General features: G+C 42.5%; 1 protein-coding gene and 1 long non-coding RNA gene across 2 annotated transcripts in view; one reads left to right on the top strand and one right to left on the bottom strand.

The window, feature by feature from the left end:
• The window catches only part of dpp10 (dipeptidyl-peptidase 10 (non-functional)), a 1285183-nt gene that overhangs the window by 271284 nt on the left and 989060 nt on the right, over positions 1-24839 (top strand). The gene's annotated exons all lie outside the window — the stretch shown is intronic.
• LOC147120523 (uncharacterized) lies at positions 2614-9054 on the bottom strand. The gene is made up of 2 exons (XR_015078205.1): positions 8437-9054; positions 2614-6616 (listed from the first exon to the last, which is right to left on the bottom strand). It is a non-coding gene; the product is annotated as an uncharacterized LOC147120523 (long non-coding RNA).

Below are 24839 nucleotides of genomic sequence, written 5' to 3'. Positions count from 1 at the left end.
AACAACCACAGCAGTGTCCCTTTTCACCAAGTACGACTTCAGCATTGGAGGATTTTCCCTTTGATCGCCATTGAATTCAGTTTTGTTAGAGCTCCTTGAAGTCATACTCAGTCAGATGCTGTCTTGATATCAGGGGCAGCTACTCTTGCCAATCCTCTGACATTCAGCTTGTGCATCCATGTGAGGCCTGGAGCCAACTGAGCATCAGTCAGCAGGTTATTGGTGAGTAGGTGTTGCTTAATTGCACTATTAATGATGACTACTTCCATCATTTTACTAGCGATTGAGGGAGATTGTAATTGGCTGGGTTGGATTTGTGTGACTAGGACATATTTACTGGGGAGCAGCTCTGGTACACAGGTCTTCAGCATTATAGTTGGGATGTTGTTGGGGCCCACAGCCCTTGTTGTATCTTGTGCAGTCAGCTGCAACTTAAAGTCACATGGAGTGAACTGAATTGGCTGAACATTGATATCCATGATAAGAACATAAGAAATAGGAGCAGGAGTAGGCCATTTGGACCCTCGAGCCTGCTCCGCCATTCAATAAGATCATGGCTGAACTTCTACCTCAACTCCACTTTCCTACACTAGCCACATATCCCTTGATTCCCTTAATATCCAAAATCTATCGAACACTGTCTTGAATATACACAACGACTGAACCTCCACAGCCCTCTGGGGTAGAGAATTCCAAAGATTCACCACCCTTTGAGTGAAGAAATTTCTCCTCATCTCAGTCCTAAATGGCTGACCTGTTATTCTAAGACTGTGACCCCAGATTCTAGACTCCCCAGCCAGGGGAAACATCCTCCCTGCATCTACCCTGTCAATCACTAAGAATTTTGTATGTTTCAATGAGATCACCTCTCTTTCTTCTAAACTCTAGAGAATATAGGCCTGGTCTACTCAATCTCTCCTCATAGGACAATTCCCCCATCCAGGAATCAGTCTGGTGAACCTTTGTTGCACTCCCTATATGGTAAGTATATCCTTCCTTAGGTAAGGAGACCAAAACTGTACACAATACTCTAGATGTGGTCTCACCATGGCCCTATATAATTGCAGTAAGGCGTCTTTACTCTTGTACTCAAATCCTGTTGTAATAAAGGCTAATATACCATTTGCTTTCCTAATTGCTTGCTGTACCTGCATGTTAACTTTCAGTGATCCGAGTACAAGGACACCTAGGTCCCTATGAACGTCAACATTTCCCAATCTCTCTCATTTAAAAAATACTCTGCTTTTCTATTTTTCCTACCAAAGTGGATAACTCCACATTATATTCCATTTGCCATGTTCTTGCCCACTCACTTAGCATGCCTATATCCCCTTGAAACCTTTTGCATCCTCCTCACAACTTACATTCCCACCAAGCTTTGTAGCATCAGCAAACTTGGATATATTACATTTGGTCCCCTCATCCAAATCATTGATATAGATTGTGACTAGCTGAGGCCTCGCAGTACCCCACTAGTTACAGCCTGCCAACCTGAAAATGACCCGTTTATTCCTACTCTCAGTTTTTGTCCATTAACCAAGCCTCAATCCATGCTAGTATATTACCCACAATCCCATGAGCCCTAATTTTGTTTAATAACCTCTTGTGTGGCACCTTATCGAATGCCTTCTGAAAATCCAAATACACCACATCCACTGGTTCTTCCTTATCTATTCTGTTAGTTACAACCTCAAAAAACTCTAATGATGGTGGGAACCTTGGGAGGAGGTTGAGTCGGATCATTCATTAGGCATTTTTGGCTGAAGACCCTTGTAGGCACTTCCTTCCCTCTAGCATTCATTTGCTGAGCTCCACCATTGTTGAAGATAGAGATGTTCATGGAGCCTCCTCCTGCTGTTAATTACCTGGCCGTCCACCACCATCCTTGACTGAATGTGGTAGGTCTACAGAGTTTTTTTCTGATCCATTGATTATAGGACTGCTTAACTTTTTTGATAGCCTGATGCTTCTGGTGTTAAAGCAAGCAGGTAATAGTTTCACTAGCTTTATATGTCAGTTAGGCCTAATGCTGTTATTGGCAGATCTTTCTACAATCCACGTTGAGTCAGGGTTTGTCTCCTGGCTTGATGGTGATCAAAGAGTGAGGCATGTGCCAGGTCATAATGTTGCAGTTTGTGGTGGTATGCAATTTTGTTGCCGCTGATGGCCCACAGCCTCATGAATGCCTAGTTTTGATCTGCTATACCTGTCAGAATGGAGGATATTTCATGGCGGAGACAAGTCTTTGTTTTCACAAGACCTGTATGGTTGTCATGGAGGAGATGAGTTTTTGTCTTCACAAAACTGTGGTGGTCATTTCTACCAATGCTATTGTGGAGTGGTACCTCTTTGACAGGTATGTTATGAAGACAAGGACAAGTAGGGTTACTTCCTTGTGTTGGTTCCCTCACCATTTGATGTAGATCCAGTCTGGCAGCTATGTCTTTCAGGATTTGGCCAACTGGTCAGTCATGGTACTACTGCGCCATTCTTGGTGGAAGACATTGAGGTTCCATGTCCAGAGTAGGGCCCTGTTAGATCGGGTAATTAATTTCAGTGGACCACACTGATCTGAGGTCAACACACTAAAATTAAAGTTTGCGAGTCCGGTGGTAAGTTTTAAATAGTCGATTTATTGCATCACTTGATTTACACTGTTTGACTTCCTTTATCCGACTAACATCATATTCAAAATGGCTGGTTTTTATACAGCAGCAGATGTACCCGCCCCCTTTATTACCATTGGCTCAGCAGCATGCATGCAGAGCTATGGTTGGTTCAACTACATCACACTGATTGGATCTCTGATACATCAATCATTCCTTTGTTCTCTAGTTAAGCAGAATCATCACTTTCAGTTTTAAGCTAAGATCAGCACTTTCACAGTTTAAGCTAAATCAGCATTTTCATTGTTCTCAGTTTTTAAGTCAGCCGATGTGACATTACCAGCTGTGATTGGATCTGATACATCACACCATCCTTTGGCACGTGGTCAGCTTAAGCATAATCAGATTTCTTTAAATCATTAGATTATAATCATATTAAAATCTGTTATTAAAATATATATATATATATATTCCCTAACACTCCCCCCTTTGATTCTTTCAAAGATTGAATCATAAAAATAAAGAGTCAGATTAAAAATATAATCAATCATTGCTGTGTTTTGCCACTGTCCAGATCAGTGGCTTTTGCACAAATTTACATCAACCAGGATTTTACGTGGCCACAGTAAAAGCCTGGTTTTAATAAGTTAATTGATTTCATGATCTTAAATTAATTAGTGCATCTTAAAAAGTGGGAGGAGCTCCCCTCAGTTTATGGCTTTGAAAAATACATTCAGGTAAAAATTAAAAAGTAAAAAGGTACAAAACAATCTAGCAACTAAATATAACATGCCCCTTTAAGATGTAAAAATGGTCTGCGGCGACCTGCAAGGCGTCTTGGCCGCAGGGCAGCAGCCGCCTGGTGGCAAGCACATTTAATCAACAGAATCACACAATTTGATCCCCATCCTATTGTACAAGGCCTCCCTCTTATCTTTCTGAGGAGTGTTTTGTCAAGATTCTTCAATGGCATTTTATGGCTTCGTGGCTCCTTGTTATCTAGCAGGTGCTATCCTCCCTATTTCCTTGCATTTTACCATTCCCTTATCATTTCTATTTGTCTTTTGATGCTTGATATTCGACCTTGCTGGCATTTATGCTATCTTTTTCTGCTTGCCTGTTGTCAGTCCCTGGTCTAAGAATTAAAACCCATCTTTGAATCTTAACAGCTATTTCCTACAATTCCCTTCTTTGAGAAGGAAATATCCTTATTGACTTCTCACAATCAGCTCTTGACTAATCTAGCTAGCTCTTATTGCTCTCTCAACTTGGGCATTAGTAGGGAGTCTTGAAGATTTCTCCCTTCTTTACAGTCCATTCCTTTGAGGGGGAGGAGCAACCTCTGACCCCTTACTCAAATTCAATTCACTGTTCCGGTGCTCCAATTCTGCCCCGCCTGGGGTTTCCTCTGTTTCTTCTATCTTTCCTGATGTTACCCCGCCTGGGGTCTCCTCTACATTGCTTTGGATCTTCTCTTTCGGTGTGCTCAGTTAATTTGTTAGTGCTTGTCAGTCATGGGCATGAGTACCCAATTGGCTTATGTATCAAAGTCTTACTACACACGTTATATATATCAAATACACTATCATTACAAGTTGGATAGCTACCAGAGCATGTGAAATAATATGAACCTAAGGGTGTGCTGATGTATTAAGCCCAATATCCCACCAATGTGAGTTGTCCCCTATGCTGTCAATTTCAATATCTATTCTCGAGTTGTCTTGCTCCAAAACATAAAAATGCTTTAGGGAGGAGTTCAGTCACATCATGAGCTCACTGAAACCCACAAACAACGGGAATGTCGTATCCGAGTATCCGAATTGTGCCACATAATTGTGTAGCTCATACTTAAAAACGTGTTGGTTGATGGGACAGGTCCTGTTAGACCCGTAAAGCATGGTAATTGCAGTAGTAGTGACACAGGAGGCACCACCAAAACCACCTCATACTGGATTCGTACCGGTTTTTCCCACGCTCTGTTACCTACAAAACACAATTATTACATTCACAGTTAAATTCAGTCTTACAATCATTTCAAGCGACATTACAGTTTAACATCTAATCAACATATCATGGATTTAAAAGATTCTCCAGATCTCTTTTACTCGTATCCATCTTGTGGATAATTCTTACTAAACATGATTTCTCCTTAGCCCTCAATTGTCCCAATCCAGATTCCATGTAACTCTCCACTTCAACTTCAATTTCAATCCCTCTAACAGGTACCAGTGTGTTTAACTCTCTTCTGATTGTTTCATCAATTAGATAGTTTCTCGATGGAGTATGTGTCAATGCTTTAAAAGTTGTCCCGCTCTCCTGAGCCACATTAACCATTTCATGTTTTGCTGTTGTCAAGTAACTGAGCATGTCTGAGACCCGTTCTTCAGTGCAAATTCACCATACATTCCTGGATGGTAATTACTTCATACGTAACAAATCACATTTGCACACTCATACCGGTATCTCAATATCATGCCACCCATGCCATCCGATACAAGCCTTTCTCGGGCTTTCAGGTATCTTATCAAAAGATTGTAGTCGTCTAATGGCTGAATACTTCTTCAAGGTCTTACTTGCTGCTATTTAAGCTTTGACCTGAGCTCTTGGCCCTCTGCCTGTAATCTGGCCACTTCAGCCTGCTTGATTTCAAGCTGATTTTTAGCAGTAACTAGCCCTACATTAATCTCTTCCATTTCTTTCTCCTGAAGTGCTCTTTCCTGTAGTTGTGCTTTCACTAATGCAGTTTTCTCAGCTATTAGGCTCTCTAAAAGCATAATCTGTTGCTTAAAGTTATTCTCAAGATTCAACTTTTCTTTTTCCAAGGTCTCTATTGTTGCCTGACTTTTCTCAATGTTTTCCGAAAACTGCTTTAACCTGTCAACTTTTTCAAGTAAAGCATCTTCCTTCTCAGCTAGAAGGGAGGCAAGAGAATTTTCATTCTGCTTTGACTTCATTAATTTATTCTCCAAGTCTGAAACCAGTTCTTCCTTGGTCTGGCAATCTACCTGGAGATTTAGTAAGCGGTCGTTCAAATTATTTTCTTCTGGTTTCAGATCATCGAGTTCAGACTGATTTTTTTTTTTCAGTTTTGTTTCTGCTCTTTTAAACTGCCTGAGAGCATTTTGCAAGTTCTCATTCAGTAGTGTAATTCTCCTGTTTCAATCTTACACTCTCAATCACTTTCCTTTAATTACATGTGGGATATGTGCATTCCGTCCTTCACTACCCCAATATTCTGTATTCGGTACACCTCTCGTCCTTGGGCTTGGGGTGCCATTACGGTATTACCAATACCAACCCTAGGAGCCCATTCAGTAGTGCCTTGGGCTTGGGGTGCCATTACGGTATTACCAATGCCAACCCTAGGAGCCCATTCAGTAGTGCCTTGGGCTTGGGGTGCCATTACGGTATTACCAATACCAACCCTAGGAGCCCATTCAGTAGTGCCTTGGGCTTGGGGTGCCATTACGGTATTACCAATACCAACCCTAGGAGCCCATTCAGTAGTGAGTTTTCTTAGAACACCACGTAGGTAAAGCCATATCGGTTAAATCTAGCACTACCAGTACAAGTTCATGTTGCACATTATCATGCAATTAGTTTACAAGATAACTTCCATTTATCAAATCATAATTTTCTTTCTATCACTGTGGGGAAATATTAACTTAAAATTAAGAAACTTAAATTTAATAATGTCCCATATCTTTAAATTTCATACTAAAGTTGTTGCTTGGTGAACTTAAACAGCTGTCAGTGGAAAGGGTTAACTCCTTTGCAGGTTTTTAAGAAGGTGGAGCAAAACATTATCAGGCACAATTGCGTCACTTCACGTAAATTAAAAAAAACTTTCCTGATCGAAAAAGACAGTTGTGTTTTCACACTTTAACTAAACATGAACAGAACAGATAAAACAGAACAAAATAGCACATTCTTGCAGAAAACAGTAAATTACGTCATATTTCTTATTGTCCTTTCTTCAAATGTCTTTCCAAAATACTGTAAAAACATAACTGGAGAAAAATTAGATTTTCACATTTAAACAAATCAAATCAAACTGCTTTAGAAGATTTCACCATAGCAACCGCGACTCCAAGGTTAAATCTTAGACTGAAACTTAATGTAACATTGTACAGTTTGCACTGCAAGTACAAAAATCTATCGCAATCTTTTGTTAAAAAAACGTTTTGTTGCTCTTCTCAGTTTTTACACACCAGCTTAACTTAAATTATTTCAAAGGTTTTTTTTTCAATTCTTGGGGCACAATCTTATTCGCACATTCTTAAAACTTCCAAAATCCAAGACAAGACAAAAGATTTAAACGCTTTTAACACAGAGAAGTGGGTGGAGCTAAAACACACATAACCGAATCTTTCTTTTAAAGAACATCTAATCAGACAAAAGAAATACTGTAACTTCTTAAACATTCATAGTCATTTTTCAAGGTTCCTTTCACTCAGCAAATCTTGTGTTTTATTTGTCTCAGCACAGATGTTAATAACTTCCATGTCAGTAAAACTTTAAGTTTCTCTTTTTTTTCCTCTTTTTCCATCGGCGTCTCAGCATTTCCTGGCTTTCCAAATCCCTGTTTATTTCCTTCCTTTGCTGAGTTTTCAGATTGGTTAGCCTGCAAATTAGATCTTTTTCCTTCTTTATCTCTCCTGTGTTCAGCCCCGAGTGTTCCAACCAGTTAGTTTTAAATCGCTCGTCATACTCTAACACTTCCTCCGTCCCTTTCTGTTGACAGGCTATGATCTTTCCCCAATCTGTTTTTGCAGGGCTAAACACTTGTAACCACTGTTGGATCGCATCCCATCTGGCATCTATATCTTGCTCATCATTTCCCAGGCCAGTCTTTACTTTGCTGTGTAACTTATTTCCCTCTCTCCTGGGTATCATTACAATCAGAATTTGGACTCCGTCACACGGTTGGAGTTGATACTTCGCCCTTTCTTCCCCATTTTCTTTCTTCTCATACTCCTTTTCTACTCTTTTCCTTTTCTGTCTCAACGGGGCCAAATGGGGTCCTGTTTTCTCTTCTTCACTTTCACTGACATTACTAGAGGATTCTGAATCAGTCTCTTGACCTGCTTCTTGTCTTTGTCTCCCACGACCTTCCTCCTTTATTTCATTTAGATCTGGGTAGCCCTTCCAGGTCCCGACACATTTTCCCTTTTCTTCAACTACCGGTACTATCGGTTGTTTATCCAATTGTTTTTTACACTCCTGAACTTCACCTTTAAGTTTTTTAACTTCCACTTCTGACTTTTCAAGCTCATTTGTTTTCTTTTTCAATTGTTCATAAATCGCATCTTTCTGCTCTTTTGCATTGGTCAAATCGTGATTATGTTGGGAGTGTGTCTTAATCACATTTCGCTGTCGGATCTGGCCCATAAGTGCCAAGGACCATCTGATCCGTCTTTTATCTTTCATATGGGTCGTTTTTCCCCAGACCCTCTTTATGTCATCCAAAGACCATTGTCCGGAGGAGGTACTGTACTTTTGTTCGATTTCGAACCAGGTTTTAGGTAAGTCAAACTGTAATTCTATATAGTCTTTCAACTCCCACAGAATTTCATCTTCTGAAATCTCAGGTGGGGCACGCCCACCCTTAATAGTTGTAGGTTTATCGAGTGGTGTCATAATATCGATTTCTTTACTTGGGGGTCTCGAGTCATAGGCTTTTCAGCCGAGTCAGTAAGTTAGAGCTCTATATTGGACCTCGAGCCATCTTACCACCCGGAGGGTTCGCTACCCGAGAGGTTTGCGGAGTCGCGTGGAGGGGAGATGACTAGACAACCAACCGAGGACTTTTATAACGAGGAGTCCTTACCTCCGATATAGGTCTGGTGTCTCAGATCCAATCTCTTCCCTCAGTGACCCTGCTCGCAGCGCCAAATTGTTAGATCGGGTAATTAATTTTAGTGGACCACACTGATCTGAGGTCAACACACTAAAATTAAAGTTTGCGAGTCCGGTGGTAAGTTTTAAATAGTCGATTTATTGCATCACTTGATTTACACTGTTTGACTTCCTTTATCCAACTAACATCATATTCAAAATGGCTGGTTTTTATACAGCAGCAGATGTACCTGCCCCCTTTATTACCATTGGCTCAGCAGCATGCATGCAGAGCTATGGTTGGTTCAACTACATCACACTGATTGGATCTCTGATACATCAATCATTCCTTTGTTCTCTAGTTAAGCAGAATCATCACTTTCAGTTTTAAGCTAAGATCAGCACTTTCACAGTTTAAGCTAAATCAGCATTTTCATTGTTCTCAGTTTTTAAGTCAGCCGATGTGACGTTACCAGCTGTGATTGGATCTGATACATCACACCATCCTTTGGCACGTGGTCAGCTTAAGCATAATCAGATTTCTTTAAATCATTAGATTATAATCATATTAAAATCTGTTATTAAAATATATATATATATATTCCCTAACAGGCCCTTTCTTCCCTCAGAGCTTCTTCTAAGTGATACTCAACATTGTGGAGTACTCATTGGACAATTGAGTAGGTGGTGATCAGCAAGGATGTTTCTTTGACCTTGCTTGACCCAAAACTGAGACTTCATGGTGTTTAGGTTCAATGTTAAGAACATAAGAAATAGGAGCAGGAGTAGGCCCTTCGAGCCTGCTCCGCCATTCATTGAGATCATGGCTGATCTTCTGCCTCAACTCCATTCATCGGCCCTATCGCCATATCCTTTGATGCACTTACTAGTCAGAAATCTATTTACTTCTGTTTTGAATATACCCAATAACTGAGCCTCCACAGCCCTCTGGAGTAGAGAATTCCAGAGATTCGCTACCCTCTGTGTGAAGAAATTTCTTCTCATCTCAGTCCTGAAAGGCCTACCCTTTATCCTGAGGCTGTGGCCCCTGGTTCTAGACACCCATCCAAGGGAAACATTCTCCCAGCATCCATCCTATCAAGCCCTGTAATAATTTTGTATGCTTCAATGAGATCCCCTCTTATTCTTCTGAATTCAAGAGAATACAGGCCTAATTTACTCAATCTCTTCTCATACGACAGTCCTGCCATCTCAGGAATCAATCTCGTGAACCTTTGTCACACTCCCTCTATGGCAAGTATATCCTCCCTTAGATAAAGAGACCAAAATTGTACACAGTACTCCAGGTGTGGTCTCACCAAGGCCCTATATAATTGGAGTAAGACTTTACTCCTGTACTCAAATCCTCTTGTAATGAAGGCCAGCATACCATTTGCCTTCCTAATGGTTTGCTGCACCTGCACATTCACTTTCAGTGACTCATGTACAAGGACACCCAGGTCCCTTTGAGCATCTGCATCCCCCAATCTTTCACCATTTAGGAAATCTTCTGCCTTTCTGTTTTTTCTACCAAAGTGGATAACTTCACATTTATCCACATTATATTCCATCTGCCATGTTCTCGCCCACTCACTGAGCCTGTCGAGATCCCCTTGAAGCCTCTTCACATCCTCTTCGCGACTGACACTGCCACCTAGCTTTGTATCATCAGCAAATTTGAAAATGTTACATTTAGTCCCCTCATCCAAATCATTGATATAGATTGTGAATAGCTGGGGCCCAAGCACCGATCCTTGCGGTATCCCACTAGTCACAGCCTGCCATCCTGAAAAAGACCCGTTTATCCCTACTCTTTGTTTTCTGTCTGTTAACCAATTCTCAATCCATGCTAGTATATTACCCCCAATTCCATGTGCCCTAATTTTGTTCACCAACCTCTTGTGTGGGACCTTATTGAAGGCCTTCTGAAAATCCAAATACACCACATCTACTGGTTCCCCTTTGTCTACTCCATTAGTTACATCCTCAAGGAACTCCAATAGGTTTGTCAAACAAGATTTCCCTTTCATAAATCCATGTTGACGCTGCCCAATCTTACTATTAGTTTCTAAGAGTTGAGGACTCCAAGGGCAACACCTACCTAACTGTATAAAATTGTGCTCCCACTTCTGGTGGGTCTATCCTACTGGTGGAACAGGACATTAATATGATTATTAGTTTAATATCAATGACTATTTTGAATATTGTTACAAGAATGGCAAACACTGTATAGTTGAGGCTGGAATTTTAGATGACCATAAACCATATTAAAAATACAGAATTTTATTTTACTAATTAGAAGTAAGGTATAGTTCATAATGACTGCTACCTGGCATTGCCATTGCAATATTTTTAAAGCAAAGGTCTTAAAACTGTGACCTTTATCGCAAAAGATGACATTTATGTCATATTGTAATCCTTTGGATTCCCAGAAGAGTCACTTCAGGAGAATAGCTACACTAGCTCCTGTATTTAGTGCACTGACAGAACACGATATGGAACAAATCTAAAGTGAAACCTGAAACCAATCATCAATCCCCAGATTTTGACAGTTGGAGGTCATCTATGTCTGCTCTGCCCTATACCATAAGCCTAATCCTAAGTACTCTATCAACTTCTGACCACATCCAATATGATGCTGCCCTGCTTCCAGACAACCATTCTAGATAGGAAAACTGATTTGGCACAGCATGACATATCTTTTGAATTTCTACACTTATCATTTATAGAATCATTTTCTATCTAATGACCACATTTAGGATTAAAAAAATCCCAGACACAGTGAAAATGCTAGTCTCTGAGTGGATCTTAGTAATAAATCACCTTTCTGCAACATATTACTTGCCCTAATTATAGGAATCGGCCCAAGAACTGATTGGTTCTGCAACAAGTCTTTGTTTGAACAGATTCACTTCTGTTTATGTTGCTAGCCAGAGCTTATAATAGACTATTTATCCACTATTAATTGGCTTAAAGAAATAGGAACTTTATGGATTTAAAGGCATCATCACAACCACTCTCAAATATTTTGACATAAGGCAGTTTCCTATCATCGACATGTGTATCTTGTGGCCTAAACTAAAGCTACTGCACTAAAATCCACTTCTTGTATGGTCAATGCAAGATAATATATATCAGTCATTCCTGTGGGTGAAGGAGTACGTCAGTTTTCACAGTCTCAGTTTGTTCCCTCATGTTTAAAATTGTATATTTGACAGTGTCTCTTCCGGCTTTTTTTGTGAATATAACTGCAGGAAGTATCCGTGATTGAAGGAGCTGTCTCTTTGGTTCTGGTGCCCACAAATATAAATGCAACCGCTACTTAATTATCTAATTAAATTGTATTCCTGATGAGGTGTCTGGACCATTTTCAGTCCACCTATCATTCTATGTCGCATCTGCAATGGAAACCTTAAGAAACATGGGGGGTGATTTTCTGATGTCGGAGGAGCGGGTTTGGAGGCGGAAAAGGTGGGAAAATCAGAATCAATGTTGGTGGGTTCGGAACCCGCCTCCGCAGGATTTTGCCGGTGCCGGTGTCGGTTTTGGAGGTCGGGAAATGGTCCCGCCTCCAGCTGGCCATAGCGCTAGTTAACAACATTAAATGCTTGGTAAGGGCCTCTCTAAGCCTATTTTGCGAGGCCCTCGTGATTTTTCGACCATTTCGGCGTGATCCATGGCCCTTCTAAACCACGCCAGCTAAACCTGGCGGGTTGATGAGTGGGTTGCCTCCTCAGAGCTGCAGGTCCAACATTAAATCGGTTATTTCATCAGGGATGAGTTGCAGGTGGCAGACCTTTGCTTTAAAAGGTGTTTGAGCACTTTTAGAAGGCCTTCCAAAGTCAGAGGTGCTGCAGCTTGAAGCTATCAACTGTGGAACCTCCTTGGAAGACCCCCTCCCATTTGCTATGTGCACTTCCCCAATGGAGGCATCTGAAAGCAGCATGGGAACCATTAGATATATGTCACCATGGACCTCAGATGAGGATGAGGAGCATCCATGGCAGCAGCAGAAGAGCCAGGCAGCTCAGCAGCAACAGCAGCAGGAGCCCCAACCTCCTGCTCAGCCACCTGATGCTGCACAGGGCAGAAGTTGCCAGCACATCGAGGCATCTTGCCGCAGGAGATACCCCTGTTGGGGTAAAAGAGAAGTCTTCCCTCCTCTCAAGCGAACCCCCTGAAATAAGGGGTTGACGCTTGCCCTATAGTGACCACGAATTCACCAGATGGACACCTTGGATAAGTTTTACCATCTTTATTCAAGCATATGCAGGGGGAACATCTCAGTCTCAGCTGCCTGAGAAAGGATTCTTCCACCAAGTATCAAATACATACAGCAATTATACCTATCTTGGGGCATGCACCCCTCGTGCACGACCCTTCTATGATCATCAGTTGGTGTACAGTTTATTAGAGGGGCTGCATTCATTCATTGCCCCTTATCAGAAAGGTTACTGAATGGTTCACAGAGACCCATCTCTACAGTATTAGCATGCTAACTTGTTTGTTTCTACTCTGGTTATGGGGTGCTTACCTCATTCTATTAGAATCTTGTTTGTCCTGTCTTATATATCGTTCTACATTCCTAAGCAAGGACAGGAGTCAAGCTTACTAGCCTTATTGTTTCTACTAACTTTAATTCTAGATATCCCTTTGGTCCCTTACACCCCCGACAGAGGGTTTACAGACAGAGGATGAGCTCTCTCAACATGAGTGAGCAGCAGTGCCAAAGGAGGCTGAGACTTTCGCGAGAGGTTGTCCAAGAGATCTGTGGACTGCTGCAGAATCACCTGGCGCCCAGAGGAATGGGTGGACACCCCTTAGCAGTGGCTGTCAAAGTCACCACCACACTCATCTTCTTTGCCTCGGGCTCCTTCCAGGGATCCTCAGCAGACAATCGTGGCATCTCCCAGTTGGCCGCACACAGTTGCATCACGCAGGTTACTGATGCCCTTTTTGCTAAGGCCCACAATTACATCCACTTCTCAAGGGATCAAGCAAGTGTAACCATGCGTGTGGTTGGCTTTGCAAATATGGCAGACATGCCAATGGTGCAGGGCATCATCGACTGCACACATGTGGTCCTTAGGGCACCCCATCAAAACCCAGCTATCTTTGTCAACCGAAAGGGCTTCTGCTCCCTCAACATACAGCTGGTGTGTAACCACAAGAAGGAGTTCTTGCATGTTTGCGCCAAGTTCTGTGGTAGTTGCCATGACTCTTTCACCCTGCGACACTCTAGTGTTCCTCTGCTTTTCAATCCACCAAACAAACTTAACGGATGGCTCCTTGGTTACAAAGGCGACGAGGCTGAAGAGCGCTACAATGCCAGCCACACTTCGACCAGGGCCATCATCGAGTAAACCATTGGGTTGTTGAAGATGCGCTTCTGTTGGCTTGACCGATCAGGTGGAGCCCTGCAGTATATACCATACAGGGTCCCCAGAATGGTCGTGGTCTGCTGTGTACTGCACAGCGTCGTGGCTTGCTGCTTCCTGAGGAGCAAGTGGCTCAGTTCCAGCCCTCCTCAGATGAGGATGAGGAGGAGGCTGAGGAGGAGGAGGAACAGGAGGATGTCGGAGCACCGGTGTATCGACCAGCAGCAGCGGCAGCACGCGAGCACATGGCTGCCCGGGATGCAAGGGATGAACTTATCATGGCCAGATTTGCATAGGTTGCCCTAGTTGGCACATGTCCTTGGCTCCATCCTAAGACATCATTGACAATGGACATGACTGTCTGGCCTCCTTTCACTCAGGCCACCAACCTGACAACGAAAGTATGGAGGAGCCCACACTGTGGAGCTGCCTAAGCCGAAAGAACAGATGCCATATTGCCAACATTTTGGCATCAAATCATTTTAATGCTTTCCAACAGGGATGGCATTTCATAAATCCTGTGGAATGATCCAAGGCAGCAAGAAGCCATACAATCAGACTGAAAAGGTGATGTCAGCAGAGGCGGGTTTCAGTCCCAAAACACTAATTGACCAAGGGCAACCCACACCTCTGAAATCAAGTGGCCAATTATGGGAAAATTGCAATTTTTTGAAAACTATCAGTGGGGGCGGGTTTCAAACCCACCCAAACCAAAACCCGCCTCCATCTCGCCTCCAGTGGGAAAATCGGCCCCATGGTATTACGTTGCACTGAAGCACTGCAGAACTTCACGTATACAGTGATGGTTGCTAAGTGCCATGCTTCTTAGTACACATGCTCTTTATCATATACGTACAGTTATGACATAGGTTGATACTTTTGTTTTATTATCGTGGCCATGTTATCAAAAGGAAATGTTGAATAAAAATGGAAGAAACAGAAAAACATCTTCAAAGCAGTAAATTTATGGTTTTGTTTAAAATACTTAATTATTCCACTTCAAGGAGGTAGTTGAAGATAGCATCACCTACTAGCTGGAAGAAAGTGCCAGTTAGAAAATAATTGGCATTAGGTTACTACTCAAAATTCTGAATGTCAGACTGCTTGTCTGACATCCAGTTCTGGATGAGCAGAAATTTTGGGAAACATTGGGAAGACCAAAGCCATTGTTTTCGGTCCCTGTCACAAACTCCATTCCCGAGCCACTGACTCCATCCCTCTCCCTAACATCTGTCTGAGGCTGAACCAAACTGTTCGCAACCTTGGTGTCATATTTGACCCTGAAATGAGCTTCCGACCACACATCCACAGCATAATTAAGACCGCCGATTTCCACCTCCGTAACATCACCCGTCTCCGTCCTTGCCTCAGCCCATCCACTGCTGAAACCCTCATCCATGCCTTTGTTACCTCTAGACTTGACTATTCCAATGCACTCATGGCTGGCCTCCCACATTCTACCCTACGTAAACTTGAGTTGATCCTAAACTCGGCTGCCCATGTCCTAACTCGCACTAAGTCCCGTTCATCCATCAGCCCAGTGCTCACTGACCTACATTGGCTCCCGGTTAAGCAACGCCTCGATTTCAAAATTCTCATCCTTGTTTTGAAATAGCTCCATGGCCTCGCCCCTCCCTATCTCTGTAATCTCCTTCAGCCCCACAACCCCCGAGATATCTGCACTCCTCTAGTTCTGCCCTCTTGAGCATCCCTGATTATAATCGCTTAACCATTGGCGGCCATGCCTTCTGTTGCCTAGGCCCTAAGCACTGGAACTCCCTCCCTAAACCTCTCCACCTCTCTACCTCTTTTTCCTCCTTGAAGACGCTCCATAAAAGATAAAAGATCTTGGCTCGGCAGATCGTGATGAACTGGAATCAGTTTGGGTGGAGCTAAGAAACAGCAAAGGGCGGAATACATTGGTGGGAGTTGTGTATAGGCCACCAAACAGTAGTGGTAATGTAGGGCACAGTATCAATCAAGAAATTAGAAGTGCATGTAACAAGGGCAATACGGCAATCATGGGGGACATTAATCTACATATTGACTGGGCAAATCAAATTACCACTTATGGTGTGGAGGACGAATTCTTGGAATGCATGCGAGATGGTTTCCTGGATCAGTATTTGGAGGAACCAACCAGGGAACAGGCTATTCTGGATCTGGTGCTGTGTAATGGGAAAGGGCTAATCAATAATCTTGTGGTAAAGGGGCCTTTAGGGACAAGTGGCCATAATATGATTGAATTTTACATTTTTGAGAGTGATGTAGTCCAATCTGAAACTAAGGTCTTCAATCTAAACAGAGGAAACTACAAGGGTATGAGCACAAGTTGGCCACGGTAGATTGGGAGACTACACTAAAAGGTATGAAGGTGGACATACAATGGCTAACATTCAAGGAAATTATAGTAATCTGGGATGTTATGATTAAGGTTATCCACCAGGTGGTGCTGTAGCCAATGCTGCTGCTAAGGTCAGGGGTTTGCTTCCTGTTAAGGTCAGGGGTTTGCTTCCTGTCAAGGTCAGCTAAGGTGGAATGCCAGGATGCAGGATGCAGGCTGTATGTTTGCTACACAGATGTTAATAAAGTACTCGTGCTAATTCTAAGATATCGCCTCTTCGAGTTCTTGTTCCACTACATGGATTTATCACATTTGGCGACGAGGTAAAAAGGACCTTGAATAAAGAAGAGAAGTCTGCCAGGACTTTTAAAGAACAAACTCACAAGCTAAAGATAGCTGCAAATTGGACGGAAGCATGGCTGCCACGGTAGGAACGGTCTCCACTTGTGATATTCAAGCACAAACCTGGGAGGAATACTGTGAAGTGTTGGGTTATTTTTTCGAAGCAAATGAAATAAATGATGCCGGAAAAAGGAAAGCCATTCTGCTTAGTTCAGTGGGAAGCCAAACCTACAGTTTGATTAAGAATCTGCTCAGTCCTGAAAAGCCTGGAGACAAATCGTTTGTTGAATTAGTGGCCTTGCTAAAAGAACATTTCAACCCTAAGCCTAGTGAGATTGTACAGCGGTTCAAGTTTAATTCAAGGAACAGAAAAGAGGAAGAGAGTGTAATGGACTATGTAGCGGTGTGGCGTAAATTAGCACAAGATTGCAATTATGGGAACAACCTGAAGGAAATGCAGCGAGATAGGCTAGTTTGCAGAATTATGGATGACCGCATGCAGCGTAGATTATTATCCGAGACTGGGCTTACTTATGAAAAAGCATTGGAACTTGCTCAAGCCATAGAGACAGCGAACCGAGATGTAAAAGAAATACGGGGTTCAGACCGGGCTAAAGCTAAGGAAGTTGCAGGTCAGGTTGTTGTGCACAAGTTGAACATGCATCAGAAACCACAACGTGAGCATGTGAAGGCATGTTCTAGATGCAAGGGCGATCACCTGGCAAGTGAATGCCGGTTTCTGGAGGAAAAGTGCTACAAGTGTGGGAAACAAGGACACATAAAACGAGCATGCAGGGCAAAATCACCTGTGGAGGAATCCAAACCAAAAGGGGGAGGAAAGCAAAACCAAGGAAGAGAAGTGAAAAAACATGGAGCACACCACATCAGCAGGGAAGCTGAGGAAGAAGAGGACATGTTCATAATGTATAGCATGTTAGAGAACATTCCAAAAGTGGCTCCTATCACATTGCAACTGACAGTAAATGACTCTAAGGTGAACTTTGAAGTGGATACAGGGTGCGGTGTGACCATAATGAACAAGGCAGAGTACTCAAAATTGTGGAACCGTGCAAATGTTCCAGAGTTAAAGCCTTGCTCCCTGCATCTTAAAACATATACAGGTGAACGAGTAGCGACATTAGGTACAGCTAATGTAACTGTGCAACACAGGGACACAGTGGAACAGCTACCTGTAGTTATAGTATCGGGTACCGGACCAAACCTGTTAGGTCGGGGCTGGATAAAAGAACTTAAATTAGACTGGGGAGCAGTAAATCAAATAGATGAGGGCAAACAGTTGACTTTGCAAGAAGTGTTGAGTGAACATGAGAATGTGTTCAAGGAGGAACTTGGCACATTTAATGGCCCCTCAGCTAAGATTTATGCAGACAAGGAGGCACCGCCAAGGTTTTTTAAACAACGACCTGTGCCTTATGCCATGAAGCCAAAGGTAGAGGCTGAGCTTGACCGTCTATTGAGAGAGAACATGCTGGAGCCAGTGAAATGTTCGGAATGGGCAGCTCCCATAGTACTTGTTTTGAAACCGGACAATTCGGTAAGACTCTGTGGAGATTATAAATTGACAGTCAATCGGGTGTCCAAACTAGAGCAGTATCCTATTCCCAAAACAAAGGATCGCTTTGCAAACCTGGCTGGAGGAACGAAATTCACAAAGTTGGATATGAGTCATGCATACTTGCAGATTATACTGGATGACGAATCAAAGAAGTATGTCACCATAAATATACACAAGGGCTTGTTTACATATAACCGCTTACCGTTTGGTGTCTCATCTAGTCCAGCTATCTTCCAGAGGACAATCAAAGGTGTACTGCAAGGGATTCCACATGTTTCCATCTATCTGGATGACATTCTGGTGATGGGAAGAACCGACCAAGAGCATCTGAGCACTCTGAGAGAGGTACTACAGAGATTGGAGAGGGCAGGGTTATGACTCAAGCGGAGTAAGTGCACTTTCCTGGGGAATGAGGCAGTGTTCCTGGGACACAGTGTGGATGCCACCGGGCTCCATCCACTCAAGGCGAAGGTACAAGCACTGCAGGACGCCCCTGCTCCTACCAATGTGGCTGAGTTAAAAGCTTACCTGGGACTGCTGAACTATTGTAACAGGTTTTTACCAAACTTGTCAACAGTGTTAGCACCGCTTCACAAACTACTGTGCAAGGAGACACAGTGGCAGTGGGGAGAGGAGCAGGGGGTTTCATTTGAACAGTCCAAGAAATTGATGCTGTCGTCGGATGTGCTGGTTCACGACAATGAAGAGAAAGACATCATTCTCTCTTGTGATGCTTCACCTTACGGGGTGGGGGCAGTTCTTTCACACCGCATGGAAGATGGAACTGAAAGACCAATAAGGTTTATGTCCCGAACTCTAACACCAGCGGAAAAAAACTATTCCCAGTTAGACAAAGAGGGGTTAGCAGTAATGTTTGGGTTACAGAGGTTCCACAAGTACATATATGGCAGGAAGTTCACCATATGCTCTGATCATAAACTGCTTATCTCTCTTTTCAATGAAATGAAAGCAGTTCCACAAATGGTGTCACCCCGGATCCAGAGTTGGGCCGTGACATTGAGGGCATATGAGTATATCATCATCTACAAGGCGGGCAAATACCATGGGAAAGCAGATGCCTTGAGCCGTCTTCCACTGCCAGGCACACCTATCCGTGCAGCTCCAGAGGACAGAGTGTTGATGTTGGTGGACACTGACATGGCACTTTTGAATGCAGAGCAAATAAGAACATGGACAGGTAAAGATCCAGTACTGTCTAGAGTTCGAGAATATGTGGTGAGGGGATGGCCACAGCATCCGGAAGGGGCTGACTTCATACCCTACAGTGTCAGGAAAACAGAGCTGAGTGTGCAGGATGGTTGCGTGTTGTGGGGAGCAAGAGTGATTATTCCACAGCCAGCACGACAGTCTATCCTAGAGCAACTACATCATTGTCATCCTGGGGCTTCGCGTATGAAAGCCTTGGCTAGGAGTTACTTGTGGTGGCCAAAGCTAGATGAGGAGATAGAAAATCTAGTCAAGACATGCAGCACTTGTCAGGAACACCGGAAGGCACCAGCAGCAGCTCCTCTCCACCCCTGGGAGTAGCCGGATAAACCATGGAGAAGATTGCACTTAGATTATGCGGGTCCATTCATGGGGAAGATGTTCCTCATAATCATTGATGCACATTCCAAATGGATGGATGTTTATCCTGTAAATTCTGCTTCTGCCACTACTACTATAGACTGCCTGCATCGGAGCTTCAGTAATCAAGGGCTACCGGAGATCGTGGTAAGTGACAATGCCACTTGTTTTGTGAGTACAGAGACAAAAGAGTTCTTGAGAAAAAATGGCATAGTACAGGTGACCTCGGCTCCATATCATCCGTCCTCAAATGGACTTGCGGAGAGAGCCGTACAAACATTTGAAGAGATGATGAAAAAAAGTGCAGAAGGGAGTTTAGCAGCCAAAGTGTCACGGGTTCTGTTCAGCTACAGAATAACACCTCAATCCACCACAGGACTATCTCCTGCTGAGATGTTATTAGGTCATAGACTAGGCTCCACTCTTGACCTTGTCCATCCAGACCTAAAAAGGAAAATGGAAAACAGAGAAAACAAACAAAAAGAGAACCATGACAAAAGAACAAAGAGCCAAAGTTTTGGAGAAGGAGATGTGGTCCTTACCAGGAATTTCAATTATGGACCCAAGTGGATTCCTGGCTTCATAGATGCAATGACCGGTCCCGTATCATACAAGGTCATGTTGGGTGATGATAGGGTAGTACGCAGACATGTAGATCAGATACTTACCAGACAAGTGGAAATTGAAATGAAGGTTCCAGATGCAATGGCTGAGGACAGGGTTGCCCCCAGTTATCCAAGTGCATCTGTGGTGCCACCACCAGGGACAGAGACAATTCCACAGGAACCCATTCGTCAAGAGGAAACCATCGTTGCAGAGTCAGATACTCCGAGCACTGCTCAGGAGCAGCTGGTGGCTTCACCACAAACAAGCAGGGTCTTTACTGTCAGACATTCACAAAGGACTCGCAAGCCACCAGAGAGATTGATACTGACCTGTTAGATTCGTCAAGTATGGAACATGGTGAATGGAGACTTCTTATGTGACCCTTGGGAATGATTGTTTGTTAAGAAATTCATAATGAAATCTTAAGGGAGGAGGGATATAGTAATCTGGGATGTTATGATTAAGGTTATCCACCAGGTGATGCTGTAGCCAATGCTGCTGCTAAACTCAGGGGTTTGCTTCCTGTCAAGGTCAGCTAAGGTGGAATGCCAGGATGCAGGATGCAGGCTGTATGTTTGCTACACAGTTGTTAATAAAGTACTCATGCTAATTCTAAGATATCGCCTCTTCGAGTTCTTGTTCCACTACATGGATTTATCACAGAAATAATGTATAATTTGCAACAAACATATATTCCTCTAGGGCATAAAAACCCAAAAGGAAAAGTGATCCAACCATGGCTAACAAAAGAAATTAAAGCTAGTATTAAGTCAAAGGAGGAAGCTTATAAAGTTGCCAGAAAAAGTGGTCAGCCTGAGGATTGGGATCTTTTTAGAAATCAGCAAAGGGGGACCACGAAATTGATAAAGAAAGGGAAAATGGAATATGAGCACAAACTAGCGAAAATTATAAAAACGGATTGTAAAAGCTTCTATAGGTATGTGAAAAGGAAAAGACTGGTGAAGGTAAATGTAGGCCGTTTACAGTCAGAGACGGGAGAATTTATAATGAGGAATGAGGAAATGGCAGAAAAATTAAATAAATAATTTTGTCTTTAAATAGTTTCTGTCTTTACGGAGGAAGACACAAAAAACCTCCCAGAAATACGAGGAAACCAAGGGTGTGGCGAGAATGAGGAACGTAAAGAAATTATTATTAGTAAAAAAACAGTACTAGCAAAACTAATGGGGCTAAAAGTCGATAAATCCCAATGACCGGATGACCTACATCCTAGAGTTTTGAAAGAGGTGGCCATTGGGATAGTGGACACATTGGTTGTCATCTTCCAAAAATCTATAGATTCTGGAACAGTTCCTGCAGATGGGAGTATAGCAAATGTAACCCTGCTATTTAAGAAAGGAGGGAGAGAGAAAACGGGGAACTACAGACCTGTTAGCCTCACATCAGTAGTTGTGAAAATGCTGGAATCTATCATAAAGGATGCAATAACTGGGCACTTAGAAACTAATAGTAAAATTGGGCAGAATCAACATGGACTTATGAAAGGGAAATCCTGTTTGAGTTCTTTGAGGATGTAATTGGTGGAGTAGACAAAGGGGAACCGGTAGATGTAATGTATTTGGATTTTCAGAAGGCCTTCGATAAGGTCCCACAAAAGAGGTTGGTGAACAAAATTAGGGCACATGGAATTGGGGGTAATATACTAGCATGGATTGAGAATTGGTTAACAGACAGAAAACAAAGAGTAGGGATAAACGGGTGTTTTTCAGGGTGGCAGGCTGACTAGTGGGGTACCGCAAGGATCGGTGCTTGGGCCCCAGCTATTCACAATCTATATCAATGATTTGGATGAGGGGACTAAATGTAACATTTCCAAATTTGCTGATGATACAAAGCTAGGTGGCAGTGATAGTTGTGAAGAGGATGTGAAGAGGCTTCAGGGGGATCTCGACAGGCTCAGTGAGTGGGCGAGAACATGGATGATGGAATATAATGTGGATAAATGTGAAGTTATCCACTTTGGTAGAAAAAACAGAAAGGCAGAGTATTTCCTAAATGGTGAAAGATTAGGGAATGCAGATGCTCAAAGGGATCTGGGTGTCCTTGTACATGAGTCACTGAAAGTGAATGTGCAGGTGCAGCAAGCCATTAGGAAGGCAAATGGTATGCTGGCCTTCATCACAAGAAGATTTGAGTACAGGAGTAAAGAAGTCTTACTCCAATTATATAGGGCCTTGGTGAGACCACACCTGGAGTACTGTGTACAATTTTGGTCTCCTTACCTAAGGAAGGATATACTTGCCATAGAGGAACTTCAATGAAGGTTCACGAGATTGATTCCTTGGATGGCGGGACTGTCGTATGAGGAGAGATTGAGTAAACTAGGCCTGTATTCTCTTGAATTCAGATGAATGAGAAGGGATCTCATGGAAGCATACAAAATTATTATAGGGCTTGATAGGGTGGATGCTGGGAGAATATTTCCCTTGGCTGGGGAGTTTAGAAACAGGGGCCACAACCTCACGATAAAGGGTAGGCCATTCAGGACTGAGATGAGAAGAAATTTCTTCACACAGAGGGTGGTGAATCTTTGGAATTCTCTACCCCAGAGGGCTGTGGAGGCTCAGTCATTGGGTATATTCAAGACAGAAGTCGATAGATTTCTGACTAGTAAAGGCATCAAGGGATATGGCGATAGGGCCGGTGAATGGAGATGAGGTAGAAGATCAGCCATGATCTCATTGAATGGCAGAGCAGACTTGAAGGGCCGAATGGCCTACTCCTGCTCCTATTTCTGATGTCCATATAAAAACCTACCTCTTTGACCAAGCTTTTGGTCATCTGCCCTAATTTCTCCTTATGTGGCTTGGTTTTTTGTCTTATTACTCCTGTGAAGCGCCTTGGGATGTTTTACTACGTTAAAGGCGCTATATAAATACAAGTTGTTGTTGCTGATGTCTAATTTATTTGTATGCACAATCTACATAAAGTTGGTATACTAACTCGCAATAAGAAAATATCTGAGCTAAACTAAATTTGATCAAGTTTGTCTGTCCAGATTTAGATTTCACAGAATCACAGAAATCACAGAAACCTCACAGTACAGATAGAGGCCATTTCGGCCCATCGAGCCTGCACCGACACATATCCCACCCGATCCCCGTAACCCCTACACCAACACATATCCCACCCTATCCCCGTAACCCCGAAACCCCACGATTTCTTGGGCAGAACTTGATCTGCCCATAATTAATTTTGACCCAACTTTACCTGTTGGTTGATGGATATTTTTATCGTTGTATATTTAACAAAATTAATCTGTCTACAGAGAGAAACCTTCACTTTCCAGTCAAAAGATTAATATGCAGCCCTTGGGGATGTGATTACACAGTGAGATGCACATAAAGGTCCCTATTCATCTTGAGTGCAAAATTTTCTTAGTTAATAAATGTGGGGAAAATATCCTGAAGAAAGCATCCTTCAACCACATGAAGATGAAAGGAATGTTTAACATGGCATCTTCATTACACTAGTTGATCAGGGGAAAAGAAATCTGCCAAAGGAATGTAGTACAAATGGACAGGAGAATAAAAAAATGAAAGGGGATCAAACATGCCATGAGAAAATAAAAGTTAATAACAGATGCATTAACATTACCACTGGTCACTAAGAGATTAACTTATAATTTATAGGAATTAAAGATCCTACTTTCAGGCAGTGGTTATTAAAGCTTTTCAGACAGTAAGTTATCACTGAAGTGAAAAACTCAATTTTCCAACTCACTGTTTCTTAACTAATTGCTGTCAGTATGTTAAGCCATCCAGCAACATGTTAGTTGAAAACATATTTAATTAATACTTTGGGATGTATTCAAATGTGGCTGATACTGGATTTATACCGCATGTCGAGTGCAAGAAAAAATAGCATTTAATCTTATTTTTAAAAAATTATGCATGCACCATTATGCCTTGTGTACAGTGTACTGTTAAAGTAGCTCGCATCTACATAGTATATTAAATACTCACGCTCCTCAAGGTAGATTTCCAGTTAGTAAGAGGAGCCACAATTCTAATAAGTGGTCACATTGTAAATTTTTTGGCAGATTGTCGTGGTGATATACTTAGCTGCCTTGCTGATTTATCAGTATTCTTACATACCCATTGGTCCAGACTTCTTGGTGGTAACGTTAAAGAAAATCGCAAGTTAAAAGCAGTCTGGAAGTGAGACTTGATTGCCTAATTTCAAATTATAGTTACAAGTTGATTTGTCTGTCTACTATGATACAATTTACTGTACTCCAATGGATATCATACATCCTTTACAAGTTAGCATAACTCTGTACCCTTTAGTCCCTTGGTTTCACATAGCAACATTAGGAACAGGAGTAGGTCATTCAGCCCTAAATTCTGATCCGCCATTCAAATACATCATGGCTGATCTGCACCTCAACTTCACTTTCTTGCCTTTGCTCCATATTCGTTGCTGCCCTTATGGAAAAACAATCTATCCATCTCGGCCTTGAAAGCCTCATTTCTCCTGGCATCCACAGCCTTTTGGTGGAGAGAGTTCCAGATTTCTAACATCCTTTATGTGAAAAGTAT

Source organism: Somniosus microcephalus, chromosome 4 (assembly GCF_052327205.1).
Source record: "Somniosus microcephalus isolate GS21.2 chromosome 4, FLI_Smic_1.0, whole genome shotgun sequence".
Lineage (NCBI taxonomy): Eukaryota > Metazoa > Chordata > Chondrichthyes > Squaliformes > Somniosidae > Somniosus > Somniosus microcephalus.
Note: the sequence above shows the minus strand (reverse complement) of the source record. Positions and strands in the feature narration are given on the sequence as shown.